General features: G+C 35.1%; 1 pseudogene across 1 annotated transcript in view; it reads left to right on the top strand.

Moving 5' to 3' along the window:
• The first annotated feature begins 2,909 nt into the window (after positions 1–2,909).
• The window catches only part of LOC309630231 (sorting nexin-19 pseudogene), a 40,284-nt pseudogene continuing 17,111 nt past the window's right edge, over positions 2,910–26,082 (top strand). The window contains exon 1 of the transcript in view: positions 2,910–3,021. The product of the transcript in view is annotated as a sorting nexin-19 pseudogene (transcript). The remainder of the gene's footprint in view (positions 3,022–26,082) is intronic.

The following is a 26,082-nucleotide window of genomic DNA, read 5'->3' as shown; positions in this document are numbered from 1 at the left end:
TGTTATCTTATCTCAAATTGTCAGCAGGAGACTGGTTGCAGCTGCTCAGCCTGGGGCCCATCTATCTCCTACCTCAAAAGGATAATGCCCCACAAAACATATTGCTAATACACAAAGGCAGAATTTCTCCAACAGTAAAGTGAAATTACTTTCCTACAAAAATGTTGTCAGAGAAGATACTCTAAAGAAGTATGCTCAGAGCAACTGGGCTCTCTGATTTCTGCAGTTTCAAAGTAAGAATACAATTTAATTGTTCATCAAGTCAAGAAGGATTCCAAGTAGAATAAGTTCCTAGTATCTCACTTCAATATACTGGGTTTCAAGCATCTCTCAACTTTTCAAGAATTGTCAGCTACTGCTCCAGGAAAAGGGAAGGAGATGATTCCCCACCTACTTTCCCAACTTTATTTAAGTAGTGCTTGTTCTGCAAAACTCTACATAATCTCATAAGACTGAACCAGAACACACAGCATGGATGGAATTCTGTAAATGAAAGATTTGTGCTGACATAAATTCCTTCAGATCTGGAAAAGCACAGGGCAGGAAGACATCAACACACCACTTTACACCTTTTATTTTCCTTACTTGGAACACTGCCTTGGATGTGAGGGACTCCATGCATGTTTACTGAGCGGTATCTCTGAGTCAGACACTGGGATATATGTTGGGAGACGAATGAAATGCAGCCCTGTCCTAAAGCCTTCTACACACTCATCTCGGGTGAGAAGCAATGCATATGTATATACGTGAAAGTTTTCCAAAGCTCTTTCTAGAGGATCAAAGTGTCTTCACATAGTCTAGTCACAGTCCTGGTCATCAAGGAAAAGGTTTAATTTCTCATCAGAAGAGTAGATCATTAAATATATGAAGGTTCAAGGGCCTCTACTCACAAATCTCTTATTCCTTGAAACTCATAATTCCCAGGGGTGACTCCTGGACATTTCTCTCTTAAATTGTAACTGCAAAAGGTAGTAGAAAACACTTTGTTTCAGGGTGTGAATCTGAATTCCAGCTCTGATACTAGCAAGTTGTGTAATCATAAACTGATTAAACTTTCTGAACCTCGGGGTTTTCATCTGACTAATGTATATTACTTACCTCACAAGATCATTGTGAGGGTGTAAAGAAACAAAGTATGTAGTAATGTCTACGCAAAGGCAAAATTCACTAGTTGGTGGATACTTTGTTAAAAACAAACAAACAAAAACAACCACAAAACTTCTAAATGAGTGCGAGGGTAATCTGGGAAACATTTCAGTTCCTTTCCAAGTCTGAGACCCTATGATTAAGGGAAGCACACTCTTTTCTGGAGATTTGTATTTATTGGTGTCAAATCTAGATACATTCAATAAAAGGTCATTTTTACCCTTTCCTGTGTGACCCAGAATTAATGTCTTTGTTATATTTATTCATTTATCTTAGTTCAAAATCTGAATTAATACAAACAACTAATTCTTTATTTCCTCAAACTTTTGAAATATCTATTTTATTAAATATCTATTTTAGCTATTGAAATACCTAAAAACTGTTTCAAATTGAGTAATTTATATTCTCCATCTTAGGAAATCTTACTTCACATGTGTTTAGGATAAGAGAAATTCTTCCCAACTCCTGAATTCCTGAATAAAACTTTATATCCATAAATAAAACCCATTAATTTTGTTGTTATGGTGTTCACATTTTCCTAGGGATAAAATTTTTTCCACATTGAAATAGAAAGCTAAATATAAATATTTTTAAGAGAGAGAAAAAATGGCTTACATTCACACTAAAGAGGGAATGTTTGCTATCAAACCCTTCTGTCCTGAACAGGGCTTCTGGTGAAGGAGCCGGGGTAGGGAAGGGGGGCAAGGAGGAGGGCCCTCTGCACTGGGAGAAAGCAGGTGAGCATCTGAGTACAAGAAAGTTGAAGATGGGATGGAAGACAGGTGGGGTGAAGGGATTCTTAAAGGAAATTTAGCTAACTGAAAGTTTTCACCAAAAGCTAATTCTGCTCCTAAGAAGCTTGAAAATGGGCATTTCATCTGCATCTAAGAAGCATAAAACAGAAATTGAAACAATTTCAACAGTGAAAAAGACTTGAGAGGTCACCTGTCCAGGAAGCTCTAAATTTAGTTGACAATGTGAACCACCAGGGGAATCTTTCCAGAATCCATGTTCCTGAGTTCTACCTTAGACCTTCCTAGACTAGGCACAAGAATATTTATGTATCAATTATTATCCTCAGTTCCAAGTGATCGAAACCAACTTAGTCTGAATGTATTAAAAGGGTAATGGGAACTCTTAGATTCCCCAGGAAAGCTGGAGAACCAAGCTTGGGAAACATGGAGCGATGTAGAGGGGAAAGGTAACCAGGACCACAGAGAATCCCCTCCGTTCTCCTGGCAGCCTGCCTGGGAGGCATTGCTCCTGACCCTCCAGGGATGCTACAGCCGCTGCTTCCCCACAACAGGGCAGACACCATGCTGCCGGCACTGAAGACCTGAATTCCCTCCTCCCTACTTCTTTGTGACACTAACTCCAGATTCAAGATCCAGGTGGCTGCATCTGGTTGGCGGCTGAGACAAGGTCATGTGCATCCAGGCCCTACCAGTTAGGGGAGCTTGGAAAAGTGAGTATAAGTCCTTCTCTGATGCTGTAGAAGGATTAGGCTCCTGCAACAGAATTATATAGTAGATTAAGATTGAGAACCAAACATAGCAACTAATCTAAATAAGAAGTCTGAATGTAGGATCTAGGGTTTGTTTATTTTTGTTTTTGTTTTCCAGGCAGAGTGGCAAGAGGCAAGAGGACAAAGAAGCTGAGGACCCAAAAGACAGGATTGTGTGTGAGAAGATGACCTTGGGGCAGAGGCCTGAAGCAAGTGGGGGAGCATCTTGCACACCTGTGAGGCAAAAGTACTCCAGGCAATGGGAACAGCAGATGCAAAGGCTCTGATGCAAATGCGTGCCTGGCACATTCGAGGAACAGTAAGATGGGCTGTGTGTCTGGAGCAGAAGAAGCTAGTGAGAAGCCTGGGAGGTAAGATGGAAGGGCCGGCACATTTCACCTGGGTCTTGCAGGCCATGAGACTTTGTCTTTTCCAGGGAGTGAGATGGGAAACCATGGAATGTTTGAGAGAGAGGACAGACCTGTTCAAATCTGGTGCAACAATTGTCTCTATTTTATAATTCCGTCCTCCACAACCTTTTACCTTGTCATCTCTAAGTCTAATGTGGTTGCTATGCTCCAGGCAACATCTTCCCTCACCAATAGCATTTTTGAGGCAAGAAGACAAGATGGCAGGAGACTTTTTCCTCATAAAACTCCATTTTTTCTGAGATGAAAATATTTCCCAGAACTCTCTTCCACCCTCAGTCTGAAGATTTATCTTACATGTCATTATCCAGAGCTGACTTACCTACCATATCTTAGGTCAATATGGTATTGATATATATATATATATATATACATATATATAATATGTATATATATAATACTATAAGGACAAATATTCTATTCTTTTGATTTTTGGACTGACATAGTTTCCATGCCCTGAAAACAACAGCTTCTATTTCTGGACCACCTTTTAGTATCATGCTGGTTAATGTACATGCATTATCTCTGGTTTTCATAACCACTCTACAATGTACTTGCCCACATGGAAAAACTGTGGAAGAGGCATTCAACTGTCTTTTCCAAGACTAGAGTGGTTAACCTAGGACTTGAACATACGTCTGTCTTTAGGGCTGCAAAGTCTACTTCTACTACATAACACTTGTAATTTTAAAAAGCATCTGCACAGATCAGCATTCTTCCTGTCTCATAGGATACATTTTTTTTTTTTTTACTTAGAAAAATCTGATTTTATTTTCTAAATCAAAAAGAAGTGTATTCATGTTAAATTTAGAATGTTTAACTTTCCACTGATCTCTCAAAATACTTTCCAGATATTGTTAACAGTGCTCAGAATGGTGTCAAAGTTAAAATCCAATATCACATTTTAAAGAAGAAAGTTTAAATGTAGGCCCTATTTCTAAGAAACCCTTCTCAAAGGTCAAGGCATCGACAATTCTAATTTTAAAAGAAAAGAATTTAAATCATTATTGGAAATTTAAGTGACAATGGTTTGAAGCACTATAAGTCAGATCTCTTTTAAAACAGAAAAGAATTTTAATTTCTGAGGGAAGGGACTCATACCTGACAACCCCAATTAAACATAATACTTCCCTACCCCCACCCTCAAATTACTAAATGCATTATTTCACTTAGGGATAGAAAACTATTTCCTGTCACATAAGATATAAATGAGCTTACACATTACATGAAAGAGCACTGTATGTGTGTGTCTGTGTGTGCCTGTATGATTTGGCCACAGATGACATTACCCCTCAATTATGCTCAGTTCTGGGGTGCATGATTTTTGTGGATTCCTGAGTCCTCATCCTGATGGAATGAAGGAGATTACACAGAGACAATAAACTAGGCTTGAAAGCCCTCAGCTTTAGACATAATATATAAAGTACTAATCACCATAATTTACAAAGATAATGAACAGTCTTGTCTTTCGGAATAATAGTATAAAGAAAGGAGTAGAGATGAGTAGGAAAAGAATTGTGACATGCATGCAAAAAAAAAAAAAGAACTGTCAAATTGCCTTTGAAAGGGAAAAAAAATACAAAATGATACAGGAGGGTAGCCTCCTCAACTGTGCTTTCAGCATTATATGTTTTCCAAGCCCTGCTTTTCCAGCTCCATCCTCCTTGCCCCCATTAATTGATTTTGGGGTTATTTCCTTTTTTTCTTTCTTGGTCAAGATCAAAGAGCGGGGTTCTAACACATTGGTGTCACTTCCCTGTTTGTGTTTGAAGGTGTGTCATGCTTTGACTTTATCACTGTAACTCTGTGAGCCTGTCTGATATCAAGGAGGAGTGTGCCTTGTGACCCAGAAAATTAACTGACTGGCTTTCATAGAATATCCACCATCTAGGCTTGATGCCCATAGAAGAAAGATAAGGTACAAAGTAATCAAAGAACAGTCAAAAAGAATTGCCTGAAGTGCTTATTTGAGTCCTACCAGAGGATCACTGACACTGTAAATAATGAAGGGAAACTGACTTTTACCAAAAGTTTCAGGTGATTCTAAATTCAGGAACATTTAGGTACCACTGTGATAGATAGCAGTCCTTACAGAGCGAAACGTGTGATTTTTGTTTTGTGTTTTGAGGGCTAGATGACAAAAGAGAAGTATCACGCCATAGAAACTAAGGGGTGAACTAATGAAAATCATTTTTCATTGGTTGTGATTAGATTTCCTCTTTGTGAATGAATTATTTATAACCGTTGGTCTCCATATTCTTCCTATTGATTTACAGGACTTTTAAATATATTTAATACTAAATCATTTTATTGTGTACATTATTTTAATGTTCATTATACTATATTATACTATAAAACATAATTTGTTTTGATTATATACAGCTTTTTTAGTTAGTGGCTTATCTTCAGATGTTTTATACTGTGGTTTGTATCAAAGAAGTTTTGAAATTGAAAATAATCAATTTCTTGAATCCTTTCTTTTCAGATGTATGTTTTTTCTGTCTTGCTTAATTAATACTTCACTATGTCTACAATACAGATATTTATTTTTTTTACATTTTAGTCAAAGTTTAATACTAATTATTTCATATGAAGTTGCTTAATCTACCTGAAGTTGATTGTTCATTATAGTATGGGACAGAAACCTTAATTCATATTTTACATATTTATAACCAACTTTCCAAACACCAATTATTGAATAGTTATTTCTGTCTACAACTATTTGATCTACACTGGTATCACAGTGATATATCAGATCCCCATATATTGGTGAGTTTGATTCTCAGCTCTCTACTGTAATGCTAATATATTCTAAATTCTTCCCAGTCACTGCTGAGAACAGCTTATTGTCTTAAGAAATACAGCTTCTAGAGAAGTCCTAATATCTCATTAACTAAGACTCTGTTCCCTCTCTTCCCTTCCCAAACTGTCTTGACAATTCTTGGCCCTTTGAACATCCATGTGAATTCTAGGATCACAATATCAAGTTCTGTGATTAAATCTTGTTGAGATTTGAATTGAAATTACATTAAAAGATATTTGGAAGAAAATTACTGTTTATAGTCCTGTTTCTTCTGATGCATAGTTATGGCCTATTACACATATACTTAGGCCTTCTTAATTAATTTGAACAAAATTGCGATCATATTCTCCATAATGATCTTGGTTAATCTTTTGCTAACTACACTCCTATGTATTCTGTGGACAGGGTGACAATAAAATTTAGATTAATTATTTTTTAATAATCTGAACTGGTAAACTTTGGGGACTACTAGAATACTATACCACATGAAATGATGCAATTCTGGGCATAAAATCTGTCTGTCTCAGGTGAATCTAGTTGTCATAAGACATAGTTTGATGACATTATTGTATAATGTTTAATGGCCTGGAATCAATAACTTTATTCTTATTTACTTAATTTTTATGTGTTCACTGCTACTTTACTCGCAAAGACTAGAGCTTCCTTGGAGCACTCCTGAACACATTGGGAAATCTTGGAGGCACGCTTGATGCCCGCCTGCAAGAATCATTCCAATCTCAACTATTTGGTCTCTAGTCCTGTGACACAGCTTTACTCTTAGGACATTCTTTTACACATTGACATGAAACTTCACCTTTTTTTCTGAGATGAGAAATCCATTTCTAGATTCAATATCTTCTTATTTTGTGTACTCCCTATTTTTATAAAACCTACCTCACATACTTCCTGAAAAAATATACATGGAATGTAAATTTTTAAAATCTTGTAGTCTCAAAATTCCTCCACAATTTACTGAAAGTTTTGTTTGGTATTGAGCTCACATTTGTTTTCTTCAAATAAATAGTTGAAGCATTGTCCATTGTCTTCTGCCTTCCAGTGCTGTTAAGAAAGTCATTTCCACCCTGATACACATGATTTTTAACAGCATTTTATTCTTTTTTCTATATGCTTTTACCATTTTTCCCTATTGCTAATTGTCTACAATTTTTCTATGATGAGCCTTCATGTGAGGTTTCATTTTTTTATGTTTAATTTTTTACTATAATGATGGAAATTCAGTGAACTCTTGCATTCCCAAAACTCATGTCCCTAAGTTCTGGATTGTTTGTTAATTTCTTCCCACCACATCTTCTATTCTCTCTGTCTCTGTCTCTCTCTCTCTCTCCTTCCTCTTTCTCTCTCTCACTTTCTCTCTCTTTCTCTCTGGAGTTGATGTTTTTAGGCTGTTGGACTTCCTAAACCAGTCCTCTAAATATCTTATGGTTATAAAAGGGAATTAGCAAGAATACTATCAAGGATGTCTTATAAAGGAATGTCTTATAAACACACAAGAGATACAAATAGAACAAAAGAAAATCTATGATGTCTCTAGTGGTCTTCTTTATTGCTTTAGTATTTATGAGATATGTCTTTTGTTAAAAAAATAGTCTATTATTTGAGCAGTATTAAGTTCACAGCAAAATTGGGCAGAAATTTATAGAAGTCCCATAAATTTCCTACCCTCACACATACATAGTCTCCCCCATTTTCAACATCCCCCATCAGAGTGGTACAGTTGTTAAAATTGATGAGCCTACGTTGACACATCCTTATCACTCCAAATCCAGAGTTTACATTCGGGTTCACTTTTGATGTTGTACATTCTATGGGCTTAACAAATTTATAGTGATATGTATCCACCATTATAATAGTATCATATAGAGTAGTTTCACTGCCCTAAATTCCTCTGTGCTCTGCCGATTCACCCCTTCCTCCTCTTACCCTTTGCAACCACCTATCTTTTTACTGTCTTCATAGTTTTGCCTTTTCCAGAATGTCATATGAAGCCTTCTCAGGTTGGTTTCTTTTACTTAGTAATACGCATTTAATTCCCTCTATGTATTTTCATTGTATGATAGATCAATTATTTTGGGTGCTGAATAATATTTCACTGTTTGTACCACAGTTTATTATTCACCTACTAAAGGGCATCTTAGTTACTTCCAACTATTGGCAATTATGAATAAAGCTGCTCTAAACATCTGTGTGTAGGTTTTTATGTGGACATAAGTTTTTAACTCCTTTGGGTAAATACCAAGGAGTGCTATTGCTGGATATTATAGTAAAAGTGTGTTTCGTTTTGTAAGAAAACACTGAAGTGTCTTCAAAGGCGATATAACATTTTGCATTCTTACCAGCAATGCACGAGAATTCCTATTTTTCCACATTTATGCCAGCATTTGGGGCAAACTCAGTGCTCTGAATTTTGGCCATTCTAATAGGTGTGTATTGGTATCGCAATGTTGTTTTAATCTGCATTTCCCTAATGATATCTGATGTGGGCCATGTTTTTATATGCTTATTTGCTATCTCTATATTTTTGATGTGGTATCCGTTCAGGTCTTTGGCCCATTTTTTAATAAGGTTGTTTGTTTTCTTTTTATTATTTTTTTAAATCAGAATATCATTCTTATTGCCTTTGCTTCTTATGAGATGAGGAGCATATAATTGAAAATCTATTTTTAGCTTGTAATCCTTGCCCAATAACTCATCCATAACATTAAATATTAATCTATAATGGAGTAACACCTATAGAAAAATAGGGACAATTGTAAATACTTCCCTGTCCACCATCTTTGCTAGGGATTCGACAGTTTTCTTAAGGTAAAATTGCCCAAAGGTCATATATTTGCACATAGACTTTCTTTTGCTCTATATATTCATATCTCGTGTGTTTGTAAGACATTTCTTTATAAGACACTCTTGATATTATTCTCACTAGTGCCTTCTAAAAGCCATGACAGATTTCCCTATTATTTTAAAAACTAACTAACTTGGAATCCTCAAAAATGAAATGTTACTCATGATTCCATAAATTCTGAGGTAGCTTGAAAATGTCAAGATGTGTTTGTCATGACTGAAAAGACTGACATTAAAAGTCACACTTTCCACTCTCCCCTTGATTGAGGAACTGAGTTTCTGGAGCTTTATAAACCTAGGACAAAGTGTACTCATTTAAAATAATCTTGAGTCATTATATCCATGATATATCTTGACTTCTAAACGATAGTTTCTCAAGTCTCTATGAATGGGCTGTTAACAGCATTTTTTAGGTTACCTTGAGACTCTGTGGAAACCATGCCCTGCATATAGAACAAATGCTAAGAAAAGATTAACTAAAGCTATAAGTAAACTAATATTCTTTTTCCTGCCAACCTTCCCAATGAGTCATAAAGAGCATTACTCTGGACCCATGTAGATTTGTGTCTGATAGCCATGACAAATATTGGTTTGAAACATAAAATTTGTCAGGCATTTAGCTGCTGTCAAATTTTGGTAGAATGTTTAATAAATTAATAAATCTATTCTTACTTAGGAGTATAGGTATGCCCATTTTTTAATATTTAAGTCCAGTTAGAAGTCAGACTATAATTATTTTATTGATAAATAATTGACATAAGACATTATATTAGTTTTAGGGGTAGAACATAATGATTTGATATATGTATATATTGCAAAATTATCACCACAATAGGACTAGTTAACATACGTAACCGCACATAGTCATATTTTTTTCCTTGTAATGAGAATATTTAAGGTGTACTCTTTTGGAAATATTTAAATATACAATACAGTATTGTTATTATTTTTATATATTGCATCTCCATGACTTATTTATAACTTCCAGTTTGTACTTTTAACCCCCTTTACCCATTTTGCCCACTCCTTCACACTTTGGCAACCAAAAATCTGTTAATATAGTCTCTGTACCTACAAGCTTCTTTTTTATCTTTTTTTAAGTTCCACATATACGTGACACCATACGGTATTTATTGTTCTCTGTCTGATTTGACTAACTTCACTTACCATAATGTCCTTACGATCCATCTATGCTACTAAAAATGGCAAGATTTCATTATTTTTTATGGCTGAATAATATTCCATTGCATATATGCACCACATTTTCTTTATTCATCCATCCATTGATGGGCACTTAGGTTGTTTCCGTATCTTGACTATTGTAAACAATGCTTCTGTTAATGTGAGGGTACATATACCTTTTCAAATTAGTGTTTTCATTTTATTTGTATAAATACCTGAAAGTGGAATTACTGTATCATATGGTACTTCTAATTTTTAATTTTTTGAGAAACATTCATACTGTTTTACATGGATGGCAACATCAATTTACATTCCCACAAATACTGCATGAGGTTTTCCTTTTCTCCACACCTTTGTTAATACTTGTTATTTCTTGTCTTTTTAATAACAGCCATTCTAACAGGTGTGAAGTGATATCTCAGGTTTTGATTTGCATTTCCCTGATGATTAGTGATGTTGAGCACCTTTTCATATACCTGTTGGCCATCTGTTTGTATTCTTTGGAAACATGTCTATTTGAATCCTCTGCCCATTATTTAACTGGATTTTTTAAAATTGGGTTTTATGAGTTCTTTATATTTTGGGGTATTAACCCCTTTTCAGGTATATGATTTGCAAATATTTTCTCCCATTTGGTAGGTTGTCTTTTTATTTTGTTGATGGTTACCTTTGCTGTGCAGAAGCTCTTTAGTTTGATGTAATCCCACTTGCTTATTCTTGTTTTTATTGCCTTTGATTTTGGTGTCAAATCCAAAAAAATCTTTGCCAAGACTGATTCCAAAGAGCTTACTGCCTGTGTTTTCTTCTAGGATTTTTATGGTTTTCAGGTCTTATGTCTTTAATTCATTTTTTTTTCCAGATTTTTATGTTTTTGGCTTTTTTTAAAAATTTTTTATTTATTATTTATTTATTATTTTTATTTTTGGCTGTGTTGGGTCTTCGTTTCTGTGTGAGGGCTTTCTCTAGTTGCGGCAAGGGGGGGCCACTCTTCATCACGGTGCACAGGCCTCTCACTATTGCAGCCTCTCTTGTTGCGGAGCACAGGCTCCAGATGCGCAGGCTCAGTAGTTGTGGCTCACGGGCCCAGTTGCTCCGCGGCATGTGGGATCTTCCCAGACCAGGGCTCGAACCCGTGTCCCCTGCATTGGCAGGCAGATTCTCAACCACTGCGCCACCAGGGAAGCCCCTTTAATTCATTTTGAGTTAGTTTTGTGTATGGTGTTAGTGGTCAAGATTTATTCTTTTGCATGTGGCAGTCCAGGTTTCCCAACATAATTTATTGAGGAGACCATCCTTTTCCTTTTTCATAAATTAACTGATCATATATGCTTGGGTTTATTTCTGGACTCTCTATTATGGTCCATTGATCTGTGTGTATGTTTCATGCCAATGCCATACTGTTTTGATTGCTAATGCTCTGTAATATAATTTGAAATCAGAAAGTTTGATGCCTCCAGCTTTGTTCTTTCTCAAGATTGCTTGAGATATTTGCAGTCTTTTGTGATTCCATACAAATTTTTAAATTGTTTGCTCTATTCCTGTTTAAAATGCCATTGGAATTTTAACAGAGATTGCAGTTAATCTGTAGATTGCTTTGGGTAGTATGGGCTTTTTAACGCTCTTAACTTTCCAATCAATGAACATGGAATATCCTTCCATTTGTTTATGTCTTTTTCAATTTCTTTCATCAACATCTTACAGCTTTCATTGTATAAGTCTTTCAACTTCTTGGTTAAATTTATTCTTAGGCATTTTATTATTTTTAATGCAGTTGTAAATAGGATTGCTTTCTTAATTTATCTTCCTAATAGTTTGTTATTAGTGTATAGAAATGTAGCAGAATTCTGTATACTAATTTTGTATTCTGCAACTGTACTGAATTCATTTATTATCTCTAACAGTTTTTTTTTTTGGTGGATTCTTTAGGGTTTTCTAGAAATAATATTATGACAACTGCATATAGTAACAGTTTTACTTCTTACTTTCCAATTTGGATGCCTTTTATTTATTTTTATTGTTTAATTGCTCTGGCTAGGATTTCTAATACTATTTTGAATAAAAGTGGTGAAAGTGGGCACCCTTCTCTTGTCCCTCATCTTAGAGGAAAAGTTTCAACTTTTTACTATTGAGTTTGGTGTTAGCTTGCCTTGTCATATATGGCCTTTATTATGTTGAGGTACTTCTCTCTATACTCATTTTGTTGAGGTTTTTTTTTTTTATCATAAATGGATGTTAAATTGTGTAATTCTTTTTTTATCTATTGAGATGATTATATAGTTTTTATCTTTCATTTTGGTATTGTGATGTATCTCATTGATTGATTTGTGGATGTTGAATTATCCTTGCATCCTTGGACTAAATCTCCCTTGATTATGATATATAATTCTTTTAATGTATTGTTGAATTCAGTTTGCTAATAGATTGTTTTCTTATTGTTGAGATTTATATGTTCTTTGTATATTTTTGAAAATTATCCTTTATTGGACATGTCTTTTGCAAATATTTTCTCCCTGTCTGTGGCTTGTCTTTTCACTTTCTTGACAGTATCTTCTGCAGGGTAGAAATTTTTAATTTTAATGAAACCCAGCTTATCTAGATTTCTTTCATGTATTGCACCTTTGGTGTCATATCTAAAAACTCATCACCAAAATCAAGGTCATCTAGGTTTTCTTCTCTGTTATCTTCTAGTAGTTTTTTAGTTTCATATTTTACGTTAGGTCTGTGATTCATTTTCAGTTAATTTTTTTAAAGTGCATAAAGTCTGTGTCTAGGTTCCTTTTTAATTTGTATTGCATGCAATATCCAGTTGTTCCAGTACCATTTCTTGAAACAAACTATAGTTTCTTCATTGTATTACCTTTTCCTCTTTGTCAGTGATAATTGACTACATTTTTATGGGTCTATATTCTGTCCCATTGAGTTGTTTTTGTTTGTTTGTTTGTTTGTTATGTTTTTGTTTTTCTCAAACCCACATTGTCTTGATACTGAGCTTTAGAGGAAGTTTTAATGTTGGGTAGAGTTAGTCCTCCAACTTTGTTATTCTTTTCAGTATTGCATTGGCTATTTTGGGCTTTTGCTCTCCATATGACATTTAGCATTAGTTTTTCAATATCCACAAGATAACTTTTGACTGAGATCATGTAGTATTTATAGACCAAGTTAGGAAGAACTGGCATCCTGACAATATCTGGTATTTCTATACATGAACATGGAACATTACTTCATTTATTTACTTCTTTAATATACTTCCTTTGAGTTTTATAGTTTTCCTCATATAAATATTGCATATAACTTGATATATTTATACCTTAACATTTCATGTCTTGGGTGCTAATGTAAATGGTGTTGCAGTGTTTTTTTTATTTCAATTTCCACTTGTTCACGAAGATTCATTGATTTCATATATAGTGTTGAATAGAGAAGACAGTGTGCTCTCCCATAAAGATGAGCTAAGAAAAAGACATCATCACTTGGCAGAGTCAGGAGGAAGATATCTGAATGCATAACCAACATCATTGACAATAACTACCTTATGCCTTTGGGTAAGTTCTTAATACATTGAGGTCTTTAATCAAATGGATGTGCTAGTCTATAACGTCAGAACTTCTTCTCTTGTCCTGGCCTGTTATGGTTATATGGTTCTATAAATAACTATGAGGAATTGACTGCATCTTTAAAGAATCATATTAGTTTTTTCAACAATAACACTATTACCAGCAGCCACTGCACCATGATAATCTACACCAAACCTATGTGAACTAACTATTAACATTTTGTTCTGTGCTTGGAAGCTACCAGAGTAGATGAGGTGATCAGAAAATATTTCCCCAGTGATGATGGCTTCATGGTCAACTTCCTAGTGAATATCTATATTCATGCACTTCTCCCACCAACCTCTATCTCTCCCCAGCCCAAAGTAACTGACTTTGATTTATACATATGGAACTTAGATCCAGGTGAATATCAAAAGATGAGTAAACTTGCCTGTTTCATTTAATAAATAGAACTGCATTATCTTGTTTAATTATATAACTTTAACAATGGCTTTGTTTTACAAACACAAAATCATACTGGTCATACAGAAGGAATAAGAAAATATAATGGATTTCTTAATAAATATGCTGTTAATTATGCTTGTCCTTGTAACAGCCTCAGAAAATGTCATGCATAATTTTTTCTCCCTTTTTGCTGTCCTTTATCAAGTACATATTTAAATTCATCATGGAGAACAGGGAGAAAATTGGTAGTTTTTTTGTGATCAAACACATTTTCTAATTAATTTTGGCATCTCAATGTCATGACAATAAATATTATTAATTTAACTTCTTATGTTCTCTTAGGAGCATCTTTATAAAGAAATGTGTCATTTGGGAAAGTACTTTTTTAGATCAAAAGGTACAACTCACCTTCAAAAGTCTTTCAGTTAAGGACTGCTATTAAATCATTTATATCATTATATTTATCTTTCCTCTTTCTTCATATTTATCTTTGCTAATTCAGATGGTAAACAGTGTGTGTGTGTATATATATATATACATGAATTTAAAGAGCATTTCTACAGCAATAATGCAACTGGTCTTTAATTTTCTTTCTTTTATTTAAGTGAAGAATTACAATTGAGAAGTAGCCCTCAGCAAACACATTCAACTTCAGTTATTCCACAATTATGATCAGAAGAGGTTTAGATAATGCCAAGTGCATGTACACTTAGCTGTAATTTGGGGGTTTCTCTAGAGATTTTCTTAGACCCTTGTCTTTACTGTTTCCTTTAAAAGATCTTTGTGAAATCAAGTGTTAAGATCTCTTCACTATTCTCATGAAGTGCTTGGGTGCAAAAGAGAAGAGAGAATATAAATTGCTTTCTAAGATGAAGCAGGAGGGAGAAGGCATATTGGAAGGACCTAAGCAGAACTGTTCTGCTGAGAACATCCATAGTTAGACAGATAAGATTTTTTTCTGGACTTCCTTTTTTTCCAGTGACAACTAGTATTAACCTCAGAAGAAATTAAGTGTTCATAAAGGACTGTGTCAGGGGGTACTGAATGTCCCTTTCTTTAAACTCTCTCTTATAATATTGAGCTTCACATGGACAGGATTTCTTTTTTCTCACTCATTTTGTATTTTTAACGTCCAGCACAGGACCTGTCATAAAGTAGATCTGAGTAAATGTTGATTAAATTTAATTGAATTGACTTCTTTAATCAGGTCCAAGAAGGATCTATGAATGTCTGATATCTTAAAGAATAAAACTCAAGGATGCCACAGGTCAAGTTTTAGAGAAATATGACTTGTCTGTATTCCTTAAGGCTCTTGGGACTACCTTATTTCTTGGGCTGACTATCCAAAAAATGTTATTTCTTGGGTAGTCAGCCAACCAAACTTGGAAAATGAGGTATCCTTACAGAGGAAAAGAATTAGGCTTTGTAGTTGAATCCAAATTCTGTCTTTTACTGGTTTTGTAACTCTGGATAAATCACTTAAGTCTCAGGACCTCATCTTCTTCATCTTTAAAACAATTGAAATGGTGATCAGTACAGAGGGTTATTATGAGTAACATACAAATAAAGTGATTTATGAAAAAATATCCTGTTAGTGAGAAGGCATCTAAATATTCCTTCCCCCCAAATATTCTCCTGGTATTTATGGCCATGTATAATTTCTTCATACTGAGTAATTTGGTTCTAGCTAAGAGAGTATGCATAGAAGGATCCCTTTGTGATTAGGTTACAAAAAAAATGTTGTCTACTAACTGACGCTCATTCTATTGCTTGCTTTGATAAAGTAGACTGTCATGTTGGAGAGATCCACATTAGAAGGAAGTAAAGTGGCTTTCAGTCAACAACCAGAGAGCAACTGAGATCTCCAATCCAATTGCAAGAAACTGAATCTTGCGAACAACCACGTATATGGCTTAGAAGCAGATCCTTCCCCATTTGAGCTTGGTGCTGAGATCATGGATCTGTCTGATACCATGACTACAGCCTGTCAGAGACCTTGAAGTCAGTCGAGGATCCAGCTAAGCCACACCCAGGTAAGTGATCCCAGGAACAACTGTGAGATAATAAACGTGCACTGTTTTAAACCACTAAGTTTTGGGATATTTTAAGCAGTGAGAGGTAATTCATAAAAATCACTAAATAATCGACAAATCCATTGTTACAGGTGCTCAGGACAAAAAGCTTAGTCTTTCTGTACTCCTTTCTTTCTATCATACCCCACATCTGATTTCTCAGTAATCCTTTTGACTCCTCCTTCAAAATATACCCAGCACCTACCACTTCTCTGCTACTCTCCTGAAACAAGTCACCATAATATCTCTATTGGATTATTACCGTAGTCTCCTAAAATCACCCACTCACTTGATTACCACTGGGCTTCCTGCTTCTGTCACTTCCCCTATGTGATCTATTCCCTCCATAATAGAGACTCTATTTTAAAACACATGTAAAACTATGCTACTTCTCTGGATGAAATCTACTAACAGTTTCCCCCAAATACTCATAAAAACCAAAGTCCTTCTGATGGCCTCTGTGTCTCTAATCTGGGCCCTGAAACATCTGTGCCTTCATGTCTGGCCCACTCTGCCTATATCCAGCATCACTTCTTTCAAGGTTTCACTAGGAAAAGCCGGCTTCTACTGGGTGTGCTTTGCCTCAGGGCATTTGAGTTTGCTGTTTCACTGAATATAATGACCTTCCCCCAGGTAATATGGCTCAGGCTCATTCGCTCACCTCTTTCAGGTCTTTGCTACACTTCACTTTCTCAGCATGACTGGTCCAAATTACTCTATTTAAAATCCCACACATCATCATTCTCTCCCCCCACTTCCCTGCTGTATTTTTCTCAGGGTAAAGCCATCAGCACTCTCTGACATATTAAATATTTCACTTATTTTTCCTCCCTTACAACATAAATGCCATGAGGGCAGCCATTTTCTTTTTTTAATTATTATTTTCTGTACCTTCAGTGCCTATATAGTATACATTTAATAAATGATTGATTGGCTGAAGAAATGAGAAATAGTAGGAGAATAAAGCAGTGAGTTACAAACAAGACAGTGAAGTGTCTTCTTGAACTTTCTAGAAGTGAGGTCAGAGACTTATAAGTGGAGTTGTCTCTCAAGATCTTTATGCTGCTAAACATGCAGGTATGAAGCCCAGGAAAAGAGAGTAGTGTTTCTTCCTTTTTATTTTAAAAGAGAGCAATAAATGATATAACACCTATAAAGTACTTGGAATAATGTCTGGCATAGAGAGATTGCACAAATAATGTTAGCTGCTATCATTACATTATCAACCTTATTATGTCTTCTTCATCTCTCTATACCTTTTGGCCTTGAAAAGAAACAAGACCTAGATGAATCTAGAAGTGAGAGAGAAAGGAGAGGGTTGGGCAACATGTCAGGGTCTCAATTCTTGTATTATTGCTCTTTGTGAAGAAATTTGGTAGAACAAACAGTTGTTTTGCATGGAAAAATTAAAGTTTTAACATCTAATTCATAAGTAAAGCTCAACTAAGAGTGTTTGCTTATAAGGGCAATTTGGTGGCTTGTGAAAGTCAGTGATTATTAATAACATACCCCCACCACAAACAACAGCAACAACATTGGATCCAAAAAAACAAAAGAAAAAGGAAACAAAACCAAACATACACAAACATGAAAACACTGTAAAAAATAAAAGTAGGAAATTTGAGCTCAAGAGTGGGGTGGGGTAAGTCATAAGAAAAATGAATTGTAGATTTTCTTTAAAAATCAGAACCATGATTTTTATATTTTGGATGAAAACAATCATTTCTCAATTCGAAGTTAACAAACATTTATAAACATGGTTGGAAAATACTAAAAAGTGAGTATGAAGAAGGAAAAATCTTTTAACAATCTTTCTGTTGCTATTACCAACTTAGATATGTTCTCTTTATACACTTAACTAATCATTTTGCATAAACAACTGATACTCCTTACTTTCATTTCATATTGGCATTTTTTTTCATTGCGTGGTGTTGTCCTTATCTAAAGCTTTTCCAATGGTTTATAACAAACCTTTGAGTGGGTATGCCATCATTTTGATTCGTTGCTACCTTTTTATAAGATATTTAAGTTTTTCCCCAAGATTTCAATGTGCACATTATAAAAATAATATTGTCTACTAAATATTTGGCAGAGTGAAATAGAACTGTGTAGGAAAGAGAAATTCAAAGTTTAATAAGATTATCCTTTAAAAGTCAATTACGGGATTTTCGTGAGATGCAGACACTGAACAGTTCTACATTGATTTTCATTGGTGAAGGGTGGACCTGTTCACCTCCAGGCCCCTCAGGAGTAACCATAGACTGTTTACAGAGTATAGTATACCATAACCATTTCATCTTCATTATCCTACCAGCCAAACCTTTGACAGACAAGATGAAGTCACTCTTCAGCATGGGACATTGATAAGCAGATCTATGACACATTTACAATTAAGGTGCAGTGATAGAACATGTTCATTCATAAAATAGACATTGATGTGTGTTAAGTGTTTTATTTTGGCAGGTGAAAGTTTTTGATTCATAAGTGTGGAAGTATAGGGCTTTATATGGTTTCAGCCAAGGCTCTGTAAGTTGTGTATCCATTCTTTAAGCCAGATCTAAAGACTTCTCTGTAAAATTGACAAAGACCACCCTAGAATGAAGAGATTTCCTCATCCTTTGATTTCAATAATGTGATTGCCTCTTTTTGTTTATTTACTATATAAATCAATATTTTACTCCTGACTTTACAAAATTAACCCATTACCCTAAGGTTGGTTGTGAATTTTTCCCCTTTCTTTTTAATAATGGATAAGGAAAAATATCCAGGATAAAATTACATTCAGAAACACTGTACATGTCTCTTGGACACAACATAGGGCTGGTCACTGTGGAAGAGTGAACAAAAGAGGCAAACATGAGCCAGAGAGGAGCTAGTTAATATCAGGTGTGTGCATATGCTACAGATAATATCTAGTCCTGAAAAAATACTTCTTTTTTTGAGACTATTTAGGGAATGGATCCTCAAGTTACAATTACTTTGCAGCTCAGCCCTTAATTATTCTGCCAATCTTTCTCTAATGACAGGAATCTCTTCAGTGTAATAAGACTTGCATGGGAGGAAGAAGAAGACCATCAGCTGAGCAAGTTCAGTGCTCTATACCAAGCAGTAGGATTTTCAAACACATCATCAGAAAGGAATTCTAATCAACCACCTGATGAAATTAGGCTAAGTCTGTTTTACAGGTGCAGTTGAAGAGATGGAAACTCAAAGATGTTTAAATAATCTTGGTCAAGGCAGGTTAAAGGAGATATATAAACAAGGTCTTGGTTACTAGTTGGAAAGCACCAAGGGAAACACAGGTATTTAATTGTGCAAAACTGTCAAAAGAAGGTAATTTTGTGCCTACCAACTAAATACCAGCAGTTACTCATCATTTCTGATACTGTCATGGTGGCTTAGGTATGAATCATCAAAATCACCATCCAAACTAGTTACCGATGGAGGGCAGGGAAAACATCTCCACCAACTGCTGGGACCTATGAGTAATCCTAAAGTAACTAAGATTGTTATTTTTTCCTTTTTTAAATTAAAATATAGTTGATGCACATTATGTTGCTTTCAGGTATACTGATTTGATATTTGCATACATTATAAAATTTTCACCATGATAAGTTATCTACTGACCCCATATATAAAATTATTATAGTATTATTAACCATATTTCTTATGCTGCATATGACCTCAGTGTGGTTATTTATTTTATAACTGGAGGTTTGTGCCTCTTAATCCCCTTCACCTATTTCTCCCCCCACCCACCTCTAGCTACCATTCATTTATTTTCTGTATTTATGGGCCTGTTTTTATTTTGTTTTTTAGATTAAATGTATAAGTGAGATCATACTGCATTTTTCTTTCTCTGACTTATTTCTTTTACCATATACCCTCTAGATCCATCAATGTTGTCAAAAAGGACAAGATTTCATATTTTATGGCTGAGTAATAGTCCATTGTGAGTATATATATATGCACATCTTCTTTACCTGTTCATCTATCTATGGACACTTAGGTTGCTTCCTTATCTTGGCAACTGTAAATAATGCTGCAATGAACATTGTTGTGCATATATCTCTTTGAAATAGTGTTTTTATTTTCTTTAAGTAAATACCAAGAAGTAAAATTGCCAGATCACGTGGTAGTTCTATTTTTAATTTTTTGAGGAACCTCCATACTGTTTTCCATAGTTGTCTGTACAAATTTAGATTCCTATTAAAAGTGCAACAGGGTTCTCTTTTCTTCACATCCTCTCCAACAGTCATTATTTCTTGTCTTTTTGACAATAGACATTCTGACAGGTGTAAGGTGGTTTCTCATTGTGGTTTTGATTTGCATTTCCCTGATGATTACTGATGCTGAGAATATTTTCATGTGTCTGTTGGCCACCTGTGTGTCTTTTTCGGAAAAATGTCTATTAAGATCCTCTGCCCATTTTTTAATACGGTTGTTTGCTTTTTTGATATTGCATTGTATGAGTTCTTTGCATGTGTTTGATATTAACCCCTTATTGGATATATTGTTTGAAATTTTTTCTCCCATTCAGTAGACTACTTTATTATTTTGTCGATACTTTCCCTCACTGTGCAAAAGCTTTTTAGTCTGATGTTTGACTAAACAAAGTCTCTTTGTTTCTTTCTGCTTTTGTTTCACTTCCCTGAAGAAACAGATCCAAAAAACATATTGCTAAGACCAATGTCAAAGAGTGTGTTGCCTATGTTTCTTCTAGGAGTTTTATTGTTTCAGGTCTTACATTTAAGTCTTTAATCCATTTTGATCTATTTTCATATATGGTGTGAAAAAGTAGTCCAGTTTCATTCTTTTGCATGTAACTGTCCAGTTTTCCCAACATCATTTGTTGAAGAGGTTGTCTGTTCCCCATTGTATGTTCTTGCCTCCTTTATTACAATAGATTAATGAACCATATAAGTATGGGTTTACTTCTTGGCTCCCTATTCTGTTCCATTGATCTATGTGTCTGTTTTTGGATCAGTACCATACTGTTTTAATTACTGTAGCTTTGTAGTATAGTTTGAACTCAGGGCGAATGATACCTCCAGCTTTGTACTTCTTTCTCAAGATTTCTTGGGTCATTCAGGATCTTTTGGGTTTCCATACAAATTTTAGAATTACTTTTTCCAGTTCTGTGAAAAATGCCTTTTGCATTACCATAGTGATTGTTTTAAATCTGTAGATTGCCTTCAGTAGTATGGTCATTTTCACAACATTAATTCTTCCAATCCATGAGACAGTATATGTTTTCATGTGTATCCCTCAGCTTCAATTTTTTTAGTCAATGTATTAGAGCTTTCAAAATACAAGTCTTTTATCTCTTCAGTTAGATTTATTCCTAGGTATTTCATTATTTTTGATGCAACTGTAAATGGTTTTCTTAATTTCTCTTTCTGATATTTCATTGTCAATGTAGAGAAATACAACAGACTTCTATGTATTAGCTTTGTATCCTACAGCTTTACTTAATTCATTGATCAGTTCTAAATAGTTTTTTGGTGGTATATTTAGGATTTTCTATATATAGTATCATGTCATCTGCAAACACTGACAATTTTAATTCTTCCTTTCCAAATTGGATTCCTTTTATTTATTTATTTGTCTGATTGTTGTGGCTTGTGTGTTGAGGGGAAGGGGGCCAGAGTGAGCATACTTGCCTTATCATAGTCTAAGGGGAAATGCTTTCAACATTTTGCCATTGAGTATGATGTTAGCTGTGAGTTTGTTATATATGGCCTTTATTTCATTGAAATATGTTCCCTTTATACTCTCTTTGTTGAGAGTTTTTATTATAAATGGATGTTGAACTTTGTCAAAAGCTTTTTTCTGCATCTATCGAGATGACCTTATGATTTTTTTTCCTTCTATTTGTTAATGTGGTATACCACACTGATTGATTTGCAGAAATTGAACCATCTTTGCATATCTGGGATAGATCTTACTTGACCATGGTATATGATCCTTAGAAAGCATTGCTGAATTTGGTTTACTAATATTTTGTTGAGAGTCTTTGCATCTATGTTCATTAGGAATATCAGCTTATAATTTTCTTTTTCCTTGATGTCTTTGTCTAGTTTTGGTGTCAGGGTGACGCTGGCCTCAAAGAATAAGTTCAAAAGTATTCTTTTCTCTTCAATTTTTAGGAGTAGTTGGAGAAAGATAGATGTTAACTTTTCTTCAAATATTTGGAAGAATTCACCTGTGAAACCATCTGGTCCTGGACTTTTGTTTCTTGGGAATTTTTCTTAATACTGGTTCAATTTCATTACTGGTAATTGGTCTGTTCATATTTTCTATTTTTTCCTGATTCTGTCTTGGAAATTATACTTTTCTAGGAATTTATCAATTTATTCTAGGTTGTTAATTTTATATATATATATATATTCAGTTCATCTAATATGCCATTTAAGACCAATATTTCCTTATTGATTTTTTCTGTCTGGATGATCTCTCCATGGATGTAAATGGCATGTTAGAGTCCCCTACTATTGTGTTACAGTCAATTTCTTTTTAAATGTTTATTAATATTTCCTTTACATATTTAGTTGCTCCTATGTTGAGTGCATATATATTTACAATTGTTACAAATTTTTCTTACATTGATCTCTTAATCATCATGTAATGTCCTTCTTTGTCTCTTGTTACAGTCTTTGTTTTTATGTATAGTTTCTGATATATTTATTGCTACTGCAGCTTTTTTTTTGTTTCCATTTGGATGGAATACCTTTTTCCATCCCCTCGCTTTCAGTCTGTGGGTGTCTTTATATCTGAAGTGAGTCTCTTGTGGGTATCATATATAAGGGTCTTTTTTTGTTTTTGTTTTGTTTTGTTTTATTCATTCAGGCACTCTATGTCTTTTGAATGGAGCATTTAGTCCATTTACATTTAAATAAATTATTGATAGATGTGTATTTATTGCCATTTTGTCAGTTGTCTTCTGATTGTTTTTGTAGTTCCTTTTCCTTTTCTTCTTCTTCTTTCTCTCTCTTCCCATGTGATTTGATGACTATCTTTAGTGTTATGTTTGTATTCCATTCTCTTTTTTGGTGTGTGTATTTATTATAGTTTTTTGACTTGTGGTTACCATGCTGATTATATATAGCAACCTATATGCAAATGTGATTATTTTTAGTTGATGTGTTCTTATGTTTGAAAGCATTCTAACAGCCCTACTATTTTAACCCTCTTACTCCACATTTCATGTTTTTGACATGATATTTTATATTTTTTTTGTGTTTGTCCCTAACTACTTACTGCAGACGTAGATGATTTTGTCCTTTTTATCTTTTAAGCTTCTGAATAGCTTTATAAGTGGTTGGTCTAACTTTATTCATACTTGCCTTTACCAATAAGAGTTTTCTTTCTTAATTTTCATATTTCTAACTGTGACCTTTTCTTTTCTGCTTAGAGTTGAATTCTTAGCTTTAGCTTGTCTATAAAATTCTTTATCTCTCCTTCAGTTCTGAATGATAACCTTGCTCTGGGTAGAGTATACTTTGTGGAATGTTTGTTTTTTTCTTTCATCACTTTGAATATATCTTGCCACTCTGACATGCAATATTTCTGCAGAAAAGTCCGTTTATATTCTTATGGAAGTTGTGTGTGTGTGTGTGTGTGTGTGTATGTTTTAACATAACCAGTTGTTTTTCTTTTGTTACACTTATGATTCTCTTTTGATCTTTATTTTTTGCCATTTAATTATGATGTGATTGGTGTAGATCTCTTTGGTTTAATCTTGTTTGGAACTCTCTGTGCTTCCTGGACTTGGATGTCAGTTTCCTTCCCCAGATTAGGGAAGTTTTCAGCTGTCGTTTCTTCAGATAACTTCTGTTCCCCTTTCTCTCTCTCTTCTCCTTCTGGAACCACTATAATGCAAATGTTAGTATACTAGATGTTGTCCTATAGGTCTCTTAATATATCCTCATCTTTAATTTTCTTTCTTATGTTCAGCTTGGTGATTCCCATTTCTCTGTATCATCTAATCTACTTTTGATTCCTACTAGTGTATTTTTTTATTTCAGTTATTGTATTTTTTAGCTCTATTTTGTTCTTCTTTATATTTTCTAATTCTGTTGAAATTCTTACAATGTTCATCCATTCTTCTCCCAAGTTTGGTGAAAGTCTTTATAATCATACCTTGAACTCTTTATTGTGTAGATTGCTTATCTCCACTTCATCTAGTTCTTTTTCTAAGGTTATGTTTGGTTTTTGTTTGTAATGTATTCCTCTTCCTCCTCATTTTGCCCAATTCTCTGTGTTTATTTCTATGTGTTATGTAGGTCAGTTACATTTCCCAATCTTGGAGAAGTGGCCTTATGTAGGAGATGTTCTATGTGGCCTAGCAGTATGGTCCTCTCCAATCACCAGAGTTATGTGCTCTAGGGGTGCCCACTCTGTGTGCCTTCTCTTCTGGTGGGGCTGACCACTGTGGGCACATTGGTAGGTGGGGCTAGCCCCTGGTCAAGTTGTCTGTGCCTCATGTGGTGGCTTCAGGCCAGCTGGATCACAATGTTGGCTTCCTGTGTGGCTGTCTGTGTGCTCCTCAAGGTGAGGAGTCTTGGGGCTGGCGCTGTCCTGCTGGAGGGTGGGGCTGATTCTCAGTACGGCTATGTTGTACAACCCAGGGAACATTGGGGCTGGTCTTGGTCCACTGAAGGGAGGGACCAGACCCTTCCTCCACTGTCTGCATGGCCACGGGATATTTGGGGTTGGTGCCAAACTCTTGGTGGGCAGGGCTGGTTCCCTGGTGCTAATGGGCTAGAGGGAGAATTACATAATGGCACTTGCCAGCATCAGTGTTACTGCAGTAGAACAAGTTCCCAAACGTGGCAGCCACCAGCATCTATGTCCCTGGGGGAGGCCCAGTTGTCTCCTTCCTCTTCAGGAGACTCTCCAAGATCCACAGGTGGGCCTGACCTAGGCTCCTTTCACTACTGCCTCTGTGCTGTGACTCAGAGCATGTGAGATTTTTGCAGGTACCCTTTAATCATGAAGTCTCTGTTTCCTATAGCCCTCCAGCTCTCCTGAACAGAAGCTCCACTGGTTCAACGCCAGACATCCTGGGGGCTCATCTTCCTAGTGTAGGACCCATGAGCTTGAGAGCTTCATGTTGGGCTCAGTTTCTTCACTCCTTGGGGAGAACCTCTATGATTGTGATATTCTTCCTGTTTGGGGTTTGCTGACTCAAGAGTGTAGGTCCTGACAATACCATATCTCTGCCCCTCTTACCCATCTCCTTGTGGTTTCTTCTTTAGTTGTGGAAATTCTTTTCGTCTAGTCTTCATGTTATTCCGAAAGGTAGCTGCTCTGTAAGTAGTTGTAAGTTTGAGATGTCTTTGGGAGGATTTGAGTTCAGGGCCTTTCTATGCTACCATCTTGGCTATCTCCTAAAAATTCTTGATAAGTAGCTGGAATAACCCTATGCTTACAAAAATGTTATTAATTTAATAATTTAAAATAATTACTTATTTTTAGATGTCATAAAAATGTATCCAGGAATTGGTTCTGCCATTGGCTTGCCAAGTCATTTTATGCTTGTCAATTTATAACTTAGGGCCTCAGTTTCCTCAGTTATAAAAGTTAGGCATTGGTACAGATTGAAATTCCTCCAACCAGCCAAATACTTATATTTCTACAATGGACAGAGGACAGCATATGACTTTATATTTTCTATAAAGGATGTTTCTGCATAATGTAATAAGGTAGGGGGTAGAGGCTAGATGTGGCATCCAGACCCCTAATATGCACAAGGCAGTGTGCTGTGTGCATAAAAATTGATCTCTACAAAACTCTACAAAGTCAGTATTGTTATGTACATTTAATGGAGGAGAAATAGCTAGAAAACATGGTTGGCTCAAAATTTTAACAGCTATGTTACAAAGCAGAAGAAAATTACTGAAATAATAGAGGTAGCAGGGGGTTTTCTTAGATGACAGAAGAATGAATAATCAACTCTTTTCAGAAGTCTTTTTTTAATGTTATTGAATCCAGGAAAGTCTAGGCTGCAAATATCAGAACTTTTCAAAGTCCCTTCCTTGGAAATAAAATAGCTAAGAATGTATCATTTTGATAGAGATTAGAAAAA

This window comes from Balaenoptera borealis, assembly GCF_965194805.1.
Source record: "Balaenoptera borealis genome assembly, chromosome: 6".
Classification (NCBI taxonomy): domain Eukaryota; kingdom Metazoa; phylum Chordata; class Mammalia; order Artiodactyla; family Balaenopteridae; genus Balaenoptera; species Balaenoptera borealis.
Note: the sequence above shows the minus strand (reverse complement) of the source record. Positions and strands in the feature narration are given on the sequence as shown.